Source organism: Argopecten irradians, chromosome 3 (genome assembly GCF_041381155.1).
Source record: "Argopecten irradians isolate NY chromosome 3, Ai_NY, whole genome shotgun sequence".
NCBI classification, from domain to species: Eukaryota; Metazoa; Mollusca; class Bivalvia; order Pectinida; family Pectinidae; genus Argopecten; species Argopecten irradians.
The window spans coordinates 19,912,067-19,924,759 of NC_091136.1; the positions used below are offsets into that span (position 1 = coordinate 19,912,067).

The following is a 12,693-nucleotide window of genomic DNA, read 5'->3' on the forward strand; positions in this document are numbered from 1 at the left end:
ATCTAAGTACAAGGTGGACAAGTGTTATAGTATTAGTATAAGATTATTTATTGTTAAACATGTATTTATATTTTAGCGCAGTCAAATTTTAGAGTAGATGCGGAAAGCTTTAAATCATGATTTATTATTGGGGATATGAATTAGCGCAACTCGGTGATTCAATTCGAAAAATGTTCTTTTACAAATACGCTGTAATGAATTGGCGTTATAAAGACAGAACAAAAGGCGCTAAAACAAAACTACCGTTAAAATAAAATTACCATTGAAATAAGTACGTCGACCTAATTTAGGAAACCTCAATAAAACACATCAAAAGATTGCCTTCATAGATAAGCTGTAGTTTTCGAATATATATTTTTTTAAATTTCGGTTTCAAACAAAACAAAAGATTATAAAGATATAATTTATAGATCCAAGACTTGGAAATAAAACGAGGAAATTAAACATGAACAACACGTTTTTTGAGCCTTGTAACATTTTTCTTATAATTCTTAATTTTACTTCCATACCTAGAGTTTATATTAATGAAATCAAGTTCATTATTAATGGTCAGGTTCTGTTACGATTAATTTTAACGTGTACAAGTATCGTAGGATTGAAATGTATGTCAAACTAACCACTGTTAGCGAAGGTAAATTAGCTTTTGACATTAAAATATATATAGTTATCTGAAAAGTCAACACATATCACCAAATATGGACACCTGTCATGTGAACACATGCATACTTATACTACTGTATAACTACCCGAAGCTGCAGTCAGTATTTTAGTTTGATTAGGCCAAAAAATATGTCTGTTTAGGGTTACCCGACCGACCCTATTTCTTATACACCCGACCCTATTTTTCCACTTTTCTACTTCAGATACGGCCATTACTTTGGAGTGAAATACTCTAAAAACATCCCTACCTAGCGATCCTATTTTTTGCCAATGTAACCCTATTTGTAGCTGCAGTTGGTTCGATTATTACCCGATGCTTTCTGTAATGTTATAGCAGTAACCTAGTGCTGTAATAAGGTTAGTTAGTGATCCCGGATATATAACAGCCACATTGATCTACAAATAACGTTGTCATTAGAGATTAGTGAGTTAAAAATATCTCACTTTGATATTTCAAGTTAGTCTTTGAAATATTGAAACAATTAGCCATTGGTGAAACATATGCCTACATGATAATGAGGTAAAAACGGTATAAAGTTAGTATATGAATAATCCGAAATAAAAGGCCAAAATAAAATATCCCTATATGACCCCTAACCTTATACTCAAGATCAAATACACATATAGACCTCTAAATATAGCTACAGCTCAAATTCTATACATTTCCTGTCTAATAAATCATATCAAGAAACGTCAAAAAATATCCAGAACAATTGGTATAAAATCTAACTTGACCTGTGGGCATAAACTCCAGGGATGGACAATACATACATTGTACACACTGATCAGGTTCAACCTCAGTATCAGTTGGCAACCATTACAGACAGACTGATCAAAGTTCAACTCCAACATCAGTGTAGAAGAAAATATCACTCACCTGCAATGATACAAAATGAAAAACAAACATGAGTAAATATATAAATGTCGAATTAGTCAATATTTCTAAGCAACTTGATTCCTATGAATGAATTACAACCAATAAAATAACAATGGCAATATAATCTCGAAGACTTTTTATATTTTTTTATGATGCATGTGGTCTATTATTAGCCAGTATTACATGGTATTAAATTGTACATAGAGCTGTGTTGTTCCAGCACTTTCACATGGAGATGTGCTTACTAGTATCTGACTATCATGATCAACATGTGTGTTACATATAATGTAACAGTAACCTGGCGATTGTTTATCTACTTAGAAAGACAACCCAATATTCTAAAAACATCTTCCACAGAAGAGAGTGGTCGTCATTTCACTCAAAGAGATAGGTAGAAAAGTTAATCGAATTTCAGCGTCACAGAGATTATTATAATACGCCTGACATTAAAACATATAATGGGTTTTTCCTTAACCTGACTAGTAAAATTTGTAACACGTGTTTTAAGAAATTAAGGTTTAAAAACATATTGACTGGCGTCACAGAGGTTCGGAAAGTGTAAATATTACAGATATAATGCTATCTACACATGCAAAATCGAAATTCTGTTTTTGTTTTAAATCATCACGGTAAGTAGTATGATGTATTTGCTTTCCTACATACGCCATCAACTTTCAAGATGTTTTTCTATTGCAAAGAATGCATAAATAAGACTATAAAAAGAACGCAGATGCAAGCAATGCTTTCACGATATGTGGAAAGTTTTTGTTTAAGGATGAGGAACTATTAAGGATGAGGAACTATTTTTGATTATCCAGCGTCTCTTTAGATACATACATAAAGTTCCTCTATACAGGGCAAACAATTTAAACCTTCACGTATATACCATTTTATGGCCTAATAATGGTCCTAAATGGCTTTGCCTCCTGACGGGAAATGTCCACAGGGAGATACGGCAAATACGAAACGATGTACAGGAAAACCATTTTCAAAGATTGACTCGAACAGATAGGTTTATCTAATAAACCTCTAAAACCTCTAAACAATGTCAACTACCATGACTAGCATTTCCGTTCCCCGTGGTGAATTATCGATACCTTATATAGTCCTAACCATGCATTTAACATAAGCATATCATGTTGCGGCCTAAACAGTCAAAGCATTGTTTGATCTTAAAAGCCTGCTGGGTTTTAGAAATGGCGTCCTCGATGGTATTGCCACAAACTGGAGTTGTAATGCGTCTTGGTGATGAATGAGCTATCAGGTTGCGATCATGCCATTATTCTTCAGCTTGTGTCGGTGCAGCTCATGATGGCATACATCATATAAATAAGACCATTCTATTATCTCATCATCTCGGACTATGGAAATTCAGAGATATTTCTGAGGGGTGACGGCGTTTATTGTTCTGCGAAACAAATCATTTTTCTGTATATGGTGAAGTTTGATGAATCATCTTTTATCATAAACCAAATAAGATTTGTCGACTCGAGTGTGCTTCGGTCGTTCTATATAGATAAACTGCCTGCAGTTGAATTGCCGTTGTGCAGCTGAAAATGAAATTCTTTAAGCGTAAAATTGCGTTTCCTCAAGCACAGACACCGGGCCATTAGCCTATGAAGCGTGTTGAGATTGTCGTAATCAAGTTGTTATGTGGTATTATAAAGTCAGACTATTACCTTGTTTATCGTAATGAGAAAACGTTACTCCTCCATCAAAGCAGATGGGTCATCGGTATGTCTTTTTACTCAGGAGATTGGTACTGATTTATATAAAACAATCAGAGGGTGACATGGTGGTCAACATGTATTGATAGTCTATTACTGGTCCTCACATGTGGGACATTTACAAGTTACTAACTTTAGATCTGTAGGTTTTTCTCCACTTTTTAATCTTGTCACATATTCAAACAATCCTGAATATTATATGACGCTTGACAAAAAAGCAGCGAATAGAAGTATTCATAGATTTCATTTCCAGGAAACAAACAAACAGTAAATATTTACAAATTCATAGAAACAACAACTGCATGAATTGACCTTCTCGTCATGCATATATATTTGACACGTTTAATTGAGCAACTACCATCAGCACAATCCGTTAACGCTTCGCATTACCCGTCCATTCCCAGAATATACCATGTGGGTGGTGTCATGCAATACTGCCAACCATACATGTAAGTGATACATTTGTCTCTGAAAGGCACTGGTATCAACTTTATCTTTCTTTTACTGATCTTAAATTACCCCAGCTATCGGAGGGGCGTTAAGCCGTAAAACCAAACTTAAGTTTCATTACATCATCTTCATACTTCAAGTACCATGCTCCAAGCTAGGGGAAATATAAGTTTCGTCAAAGGACCGCAACTTGATTTGCTTGTAGCTTTTGCAAACGCAAGAACAGTATATAAGTAGTGTGCCCTCAACAAAATCATATCACCGTCAGAGAATTTTCATATCGGATAGATGATGAGTTCTAAGTGAAGTAATAAACGACATGTGTAATACGGTTTGCCTATAAAGACAACTAGGTGACATTGCCGCGGAACTTAGCGAAATCTCCCTACCTAAAGTCAGCACGTGCCAACCATTCCACGTGGGTTTTTGCCTCCAGACCCAGTGAAGTTCAGCATTACTACATTCTACAAGGCCACAGCATTAATTAAGCGTCCTTGTGACTTTGAACGTCATGATGGATTCTCAGACCTTTTAACAGTGGGATTAGTCCACATTTATGACACAGTAAACGAACGTCGGGTTTCATCCCCCTTTGTTTTATCGTATATTAAGGCAGAGTCCGCGCCGTATTTATATTGTTGATGCTACTCGACACGGTGTCCTTTGTACTGCGGCTAATGAATTGTCTTGGACAATCTACTAAGCCATAGCTTTATGGGTAAAACGTCTGTAGTTTCCTACTTAAAACAATGACTGTGTTATAAACACTGGATAACGTCAGACCATTACCTTGTCGAAAGGGAACAAAACTTTAAGGTCCCTATGATTATTGTAGGTTTGGTATTTATTAGGTTTATTAGTCTGGTACGCAAGGGACAAAACACAAAGTAAGGGAAACAACACAAAGCAAGGAAACAAAGCAAAGCAAGAAACACAAAGAAAGTAAACTACAAAAAGCAAAGAAAACAACACAAAGCAAGGAAAACAACACAAAGCAAGGAAAACAACATAAGGGAAGGAAACAACACAAATTAAGGAAAACAACACAAAGCAAGGAAAACATCACAAAACAAGAAAACAACACATATTAAGTAAAACAACACAAATCAAGGAAAACAACATAATGGAAGGAAACAACACAAATCAAGAAAAACAACACAAAGCAAGGAAAACAACACAAATCAAGAAAACAACACACAAAGCAAGGAAAACAAAACACAAAGCAAAGAAAACAACACAAATCAAGGAAAACAACACAAAGCAAGGAAAACAACACAAAGCAAGGAAAACAACACAAAGCAAAGAAAACAACACAAAGCAAGGAAAACAACACAAAGCAAGGAAAACAACAAAAATTAAGAAAACAACACAAAGCAAGGAAAACAACATAAGGGAAGGAAACAACACAAATTAAGAAAAGAAAACAAAACAAAGCAACGAAAACAACATAAAGTATGGAAACAACAAAAGCAAAGCAAAAAAACAACATAAAGTATGAAACAAAAAGAACAACAGAAAGCAAGGAAAACAACACAAAGCAAGGAAAACAACAGAAAGCAAGGAAAACTACACAAAGCAAGGAAAACAACACAAAACAAAGAAAATAACACAGAGCAAGGAAAACATTACAGGTCTGAGAGTATGGTCGAAAAGCTAAGAAAATGTATACGAATGCATGGATACCAATGAGCCATTTCTTCACTTTAAATCGTAATAATTTCCTCAATCTAAACACAATCAAATAAATTTCTGCAGTGAGACAGTCAATAGGCCTATATATTAAACAGTTTACTTTATTTTTTATTTTTATATTTAATTTTTAAGTGTCTTCTCTATACAATTGGCGTTGAGATAAGCTTGAAACGCCTGACTTTTGAAACTTTAACAGTACATTTGCGAAACTTTAACAGTACATTTGCGACAAAACTACCGCTGAAAAATATTCCCCAGTGGTTTGGTACGCGTACAGTTATATTACAGAATCGGGAGTTAAAACGTAAGAAAAGGTGACTGCATGATGCAAAAGAAATGAAGATAATACATGCCGATTGTATCGCCATCACAGCCCAGAGGTGGTATTATATCGCTTGTCGTTGCATCTGTACATTCGTGGTCTAGAGGTTGAGTACATCTAGAATATTTGGACGTCATTGCTACTTGGCTGTCGCGATCCAGAAATGGAGGACAAGTGGTACAATGTCAGAAAGTATTGTTTCTTGGTCATCTTGGCACAAGGGTTGAGGAATCGGTGGTAAAATATCGGAAGGCTTTGCTTCGTGGCAAGCGTGGCCGCTGTGCACAAGATATAAGTGGTAGAATGTTGAACGCAAATCCATTTTGGCTATCGTGGCAACCACAGACCGTGAGATAGGAGCAAGGGTATCTATGGACATAACGCGAAGGTAACAGAGGATAGCGGAATCAAACAATAAACGAATCACTATCATCATGATGTCCATCAATCTAAGTCTTTATCATCCCAACCATACAGACAGAACAATAAGTTGTAGGACCGGGTATGGGACTAAATAATGGTGTAATGGAGAGCCGTTTCTGCGTGTCGGGGGACGACGCTTTAACCCTGTGTTAGGTATGGGGATGTTGGTCGTACGTGAAGAAGATGTATAGGTCACAAAGCATCCAGACATAATCGAACTTACGCCAATCGTAGTACATTTGTTTTGATTTAAACATTATAGGCCTACAATTTTTGTGTGTAAATTATTGCATAGATAGGGAAAGCTAAATGATTTAACTTAGGCATATCTTTACAATGACAGAAGTATTCGATAAAGACAAAATTTACATACAATGTATTAAGAATTCAAAACTTATGATAGTGTTATTTTATGTAAGTGTAGTGTAAAGATGGTGTACAGTCCGAATGTTAATTCAGTAGATATGCTACAACATAACCATAGCATAGTTTTAAACGAAACAGGATAGTGAGTAAAATAGAATTAGCACCGATCATAATATGTCTTCATAAAAAAATGAGAAAACAAAAACAAAAACAAAAAAAACGAGGATGTTACAGCGGTATCACCTAGAGCCAGATCCTATCATGGTATTGTGATTCCGAAATTCCAATAAAATTTTACTTGGACTGGCCAGGAACAGTACGTAGACGCTCGATCATGATTGTTGTTGTCAAAACGAGACTCCTTAAGGCATCTGTCCTTGAAGTGAACTTTAAAACTCAAAGGAAATATTTGCCGAAGGAGATTACCAGCTACTTTGACATTTTCATAATTTGATTTTTGTCACCTGCATGTGCAGATAAATTACTTCCGGCCTTACGAAGTTTTTTTTCGAATCTTAATTAAAAAATGTAAAAGGCGATTGAACTGTGTCTCCGTGACAAAAGGAATCTTCTTTAACGTATCGCACGTAATTAAGCAATTATATCATTAACTTATTTATTATAAATAGATTAATGTATATTTAATTAATCAATCGTTATCTAAAAAATAAAATAGTATTTCTTCTATTTACCGAAGCAAATTTGAGATTATATGCTTTTATTTATTTTTACCATTGCTTTTTTCTTTAAGTTTTTTCATGCAGCAACAGTTTGCCAGTGGAATCCCAATTTGGTACTAAATCAATCACATTAAATCTCGCAGAACGACATAGATAAAACGCCATTTATACCACGTGATGTAGTGAGTCAGGAAAATAACGTCAAAGGTAATTTGCCAAATAAAACTGTATTCTTAAAACGTACGTCTGCTGATAATAAATCCGCTACAACCCTGTTATAAACCAGAAAGACATTGGAAAAACAACATAAATCTGTCCACAGAGAGAAATCTACGGAACACAAATTTTCCGGATGGCATTTACTTTCGTTCAATCTCTGCCAGGCGGTGGATACACCTAATTGGACTTTAAAGTTCCAGGTTTGAGAGTTATGTAAATAGATCTATTTATTTTCCGGAACTAACGTTTTAGATCATCACTTCTATGTAAGAAATAAGTAAGGGATTTTCGTGTCCCGGCACGAGGGATGATATAATGTCAGAAGCGGAGAAGACTTACGTGTCCGGAATTTAATTTAGCATGAAGTAGATACAAGTACAGAAAGTAAAACATCGTAAAGAGCATGTAGGACAGTAAATTATCTCATGTTGTTTTACATGCTGTAATGTGATTCGACAGTATCGCATGGCGTGCGTTATTTTAGAAAATGTCTGGAAGCTCCCGGTAAACATGTAAGTTCTAATGTGTGGTCTTAATCTCCAAGAATGTCAGCATTACTATTTTCTAAGATTATAATTATTTGTGCAATGCAGCAATGTAAATCATGAGATTTCATTTGAATGAATGTAGAAATTATTGAATTATTTATAGATGAAAACATTTCGTTGTCGCCTTGTCATCAAATATTCTATCAGAGGTACTTCCCCTTGTTTTACTCCGCCGAAGCCGACGATGACAATGATACATGTAGCATTAAATTGCCCGACGGTGATCGATATAAAATAACAACCTCTGATCCGGCAAAATGAAATAAGAATGAGTTACGGAGTTTACATCACCAATACTTAGTATGACGTCAATTATGTACGTCTATCACTTTGTTTGTAGGTATACTTGGGCAACAGAGAGTAAGTACATGTATATAAACATTGCACCAACATTTACATTACCTCCATTCGCTTCAAATAGTATTTTAATGCACGCGGACGCATAAATGCACACATCGATCAATGCGCCTTGGTAATATTCTTCCGCGTGCAAATTGGAGCTTCTTACGACGGAAGGTAAATACTTGTGCCTGTGTATGAAATTGCTTATTTATAATGTCAAAAGTAGAGCTGCCAGTATAGGGGGTGTTAAATAGATTTAGGGGTACACGTGACTTTACATTAACTTTCTAACGCAGTGCTGAAGTATTCTTATTTAACGATCTGCCTTCGTTGTTGAACTTGTCGACGTGATAAAGTATCCGTACTGTCAGATTAATTCCGTAAACGTCTGGGAACATATCTACATAGCCTGCTTTAATTATAGACGGTCTGCTGTACTCTGTGGAATCCTTACTAAAGAATATATATTGAAAATCGAATTACGACGCGGAAGGCCTGATAATATGAAGTATGTTATCCTAATATAGGCATTGTGTATGATGTTTCCGTCTCAAAAGTATTTCGAAGTTTTTAGCTTAAGGCATGACATTCAAGACATTCAATGTGTAGGCACTAAGTGATTTGAATGCTTTCAATAATAGAATCCGAAGACGTTATAATTTACAGATTTCATTCAACCTAATACAAATTTTGCAGATTGAATAAATGAAGTCTCCGAAAAGATTAATTCCCGCTAAAATTATGAAAGGATTAATGTTGGTATTGATGTTAAGTGCAAGAAAAAACTATTTATTTTTCATCGATTGCGAAACAAGTTATACAGATTATGCAAAACAGTTTCGATGGTCCATATGTACATTTAGTAAGCGCGCGAGGGGTCTAACAGTAGGAGGAAACCTGGGTGCCCGGAGAAAAAGGCGAGTGACTTAATCACTAAATTATATAAATACATTTCATGATACCATAGGTTAACCATTTACATTAATGTGTACGATAAAACACATCTTTTTATTCAGTTTATTTTCTATCTTCTCATCTTTTTTTTTTTTTAATTTGGATATTTAGAATAAATGTCAGAAAACATGAACCTCAAACATTAGACAATAGTCCCTTAATGTTTTAAACATAGGACTGACAATTCAATCTGTTTTATCTAATTTAGGGAGACACCGCTATAATGCATTATGCTGGTCAATAAAATACCACCTTACACCAATTATGTACACGTGTATTTTCCCGTCCAGGAAACAAACATTTCTATAGTCACTAGCCCGTATTAGACTAATCTACACGGCTGACAAGGCGGCTGGCGTACGATCTTAAGGTTTCTCAAACTTCTAAATTAAATCTGTTTGGACGGTAGACGTAAAATCGACATGTTTTGGAATTCTTTTCCAGTGGCTAGGTCTCATTACATAAGGTCATTGGGACAGCTACTTTTCGTTTAAATTACACACGTAGCCTCGGGAGCGTTGTTAGGGCCTCCGTTAATGTCTATATATTTGATGCATTTCAATTGAAGCCTAGTTTCTTATACAGACATGTCATACTCCATACCGGCACTGCACTTTAAAATCAAAACATATCAGTCGAAACAGTCAGTCGGGTTCGGATAAGTTCAATGTATCCACAAGGGGATCACAAGTTATTCTGATTAAAGATACAAACTGGATTGGTATTGATATAAATGTTCAGGAGTATACAGTGCTTCCAAATGTTTCTTTTTTTAAAATTGCTTAAAATCCTAGGATATCATATGCGTCAGATTGTCTGTTTCTTTTTTTTACTGGAAAAAAATGATGTATTTAGATGAATTATATCCCTTCGTTGTTTTATATGTTAAACTGCTTTCTCTTATTATGAAGTTAAAACAACTTTTCAACAGTTGCATGGATGATACCATGGACATTTGGACAAAGACGTGGCGCATTTTACGTGAATAAACAATCATTAAAACTGACGAAAAATCCTAATTTTTGTATCGTTTTTTTTTCGAATGTACAGTCCCCACTCCAGTGCACTACTAAATCACTCGATCCGAAAGTACACGAATGATCAAGTGTTTCAGTATAAAAAGATAGGCAATCGAATACATGAAAGGCGACGACAATAAAGATAAATGACGAGGAGTTCCGATGTTTTATGGAGTAATGCTTCGACACAATAAGTAACGATTGCAGGCTTGCAGCGGAACTTTTGTTTTTGCCCGATGCATTTTGGCATTTGTGAGGGGAAGTAAGATTATATCTTAGTAAATACATTATATTTAAAAAAGTACTATTTTAGAAATCATTTTCCCAGAAAGTTCATAATTCAGATGATAGAAGATTGCATACTCAAAACATCATATTATGAAAGCAACATCGCATTTGAAAACAATGCACTACATGTAATTGAAGGGTATTATTTACAATGATACTCTCTCAGCACTCGTGCTCAGCTCATATTTTCGCTCTCGATTTAAATCCAATCAAATTAACGAAACAAAATTCTAAAATATCGTTTCGAGTTCCAAAAATAACAACAAGGGAGTGATAGCGTGCAAAATGTTTTTGATAACAACTACCAGGAGCATGTTTTCATTTCAGTCCCAGTCAGAAACCTAATTTAAATTTTGAGAAATGTTTGTTGTGCAGATAAAATCATTACTCCTATCACTAATCACTATAGCTGTTGATTCAGTGTGACCTCAAAACCACACACAGTTTTCTCGCAATAAATGAACCGAAATTACCTGTTTTTTACACTCATTTTTGAAAACTTTTACAAGCGGGTTCCTAATTTAGTTTGACAGTAAATGAATCATCTTCACGGGTCCTTCCGTGTGACTACAACTGATGTAGAAACCACACAGCGCCAATAGAGCCTGTCCATCCGTGTTACAGCTACACGTATGATTTTCAATCGGATCCCCTTGAAGAAATTTCCGGTAATCTTCGGAAATATAACAGTAAATCTTTTAGACGTTTAAGTTCTCCCCCGTGATTCGATGATAATCCTTACTCATATTATAATCAATTAATTATGGGATTCTGATACCACGTGTTTACATTCGTCGTCATGCTCGACCCCCGGGCGAGCTAGTGTCATCCAGTCAAGCACGTGACGTTGTTCCGTCATGGTCGGTCACGAGCTGAGCCCTCGTACAGGACAAAGGTTTCTGTATCAGTCAGGGTCGTGTCGGATCACAACTTATTAATAATTAAATCGAGATTTCATTTTTATCTGTTATTGTGGTTTTACCAATCAATACAATATATGGACATGATTTATTAATAATTTGTGTTTAAAATCATTGACGACCAGAAACAATACAAATCCACCATGTATGTGAATTTTGACAACTTTAATTCTTCGGTTTCATATTGTATAATGTATTTACCGTAAGAATTTTAATAACTTCTTATCTGTGTTAAAATTAATGAAAAATCTCGCATTGATAGCCATTAATACACTTCTTCCAAAGTGGCTGGTTGACAGTCTTTTTTTTTTATTGAACTAATTTATGTATATTAGAAAACTGCCGTAACACAGTGTATTGGTATTTTGTTACAGGGGTTACCATGGTTACAACTATCGCAGATTCCGGGAACGTCCTTCATCCTTGCCATTCTATTGGTACAAGTAGTTACCGGAAGGGACGCCGACCACGATGTACGAACCTGACTATAATGTACCAAACTTTCCAGCAGACGACAGTTTATATCAGTTAGACATAGTCATGGGAACATGTGAAGTCTTTGACGTTCAAAGTCTGGACACAAGCAAGGATATGACACTCTATACAGACGTATTGCATTCCGACAGACACCACAATTTGGACTTGATAACTTCCTGAATTCTATATTAACGCCAAAATTTCTTATGTAGTGCGTAGACTTCAAAACCGGAACCAGATTCCGACGAATTGGCACATAGTTGAAGTTTGTATACGAGCATTCTTAATAAATATTACCATTAATTAATTTACAATTTAATGTACCAGAAATCTTTTTACAAAATTAAGTACAGAAAAATGTACGCTCGACTTTTCAAAGATACTTCGGAAGGCGGTGTTTATGATAGGTATCAACACCAACTTCATCATCTGAATTTGGTAAAAACAGCAGCATCGAAATTTGTTTTAAATATTATTGGTTTAAAACATTGGTGGAGAAAGAAAGAAAGAAAAATACCAGAGATCGATGGCATGCTATTACAATATGTAAACATCAACACATGCTCTCTGCTAATACATAGCACAGTCCCACATTGTCTTCCTGCCTGCTGTAGGACGACGTACGAACCTGACTCTGAGGTGTCTTTCATTTGTTTAGAGTTTTAGAACATGAAAAACATATTTGTAAAACACATAGCACGTGCTCGTATCTTCGTTCCGTCGTCAAAG

At 35.3% G+C, this 12,693-nt stretch overlaps 1 protein-coding gene and 1 long non-coding RNA gene across 2 annotated transcripts in view; one reads left to right on the plus strand and one right to left on the minus strand.

The window, feature by feature from the left end:
* The window catches only part of LOC138317779 (uncharacterized), a 95,127-nt gene that overhangs the window by 28,485 nt on the left and 53,949 nt on the right, over positions 1-12,693 (minus strand). The gene's annotated exons all lie outside the window — the stretch shown is intronic.
* LOC138319958 (uncharacterized) lies at positions 7,837-12,622 on the plus strand. Its single transcript, XR_011208056.1, has 3 exons — positions 7,837-7,928; positions 8,305-8,324; positions 11,862-12,622. It is a non-coding gene; the product is annotated as an uncharacterized lncRNA (long non-coding RNA).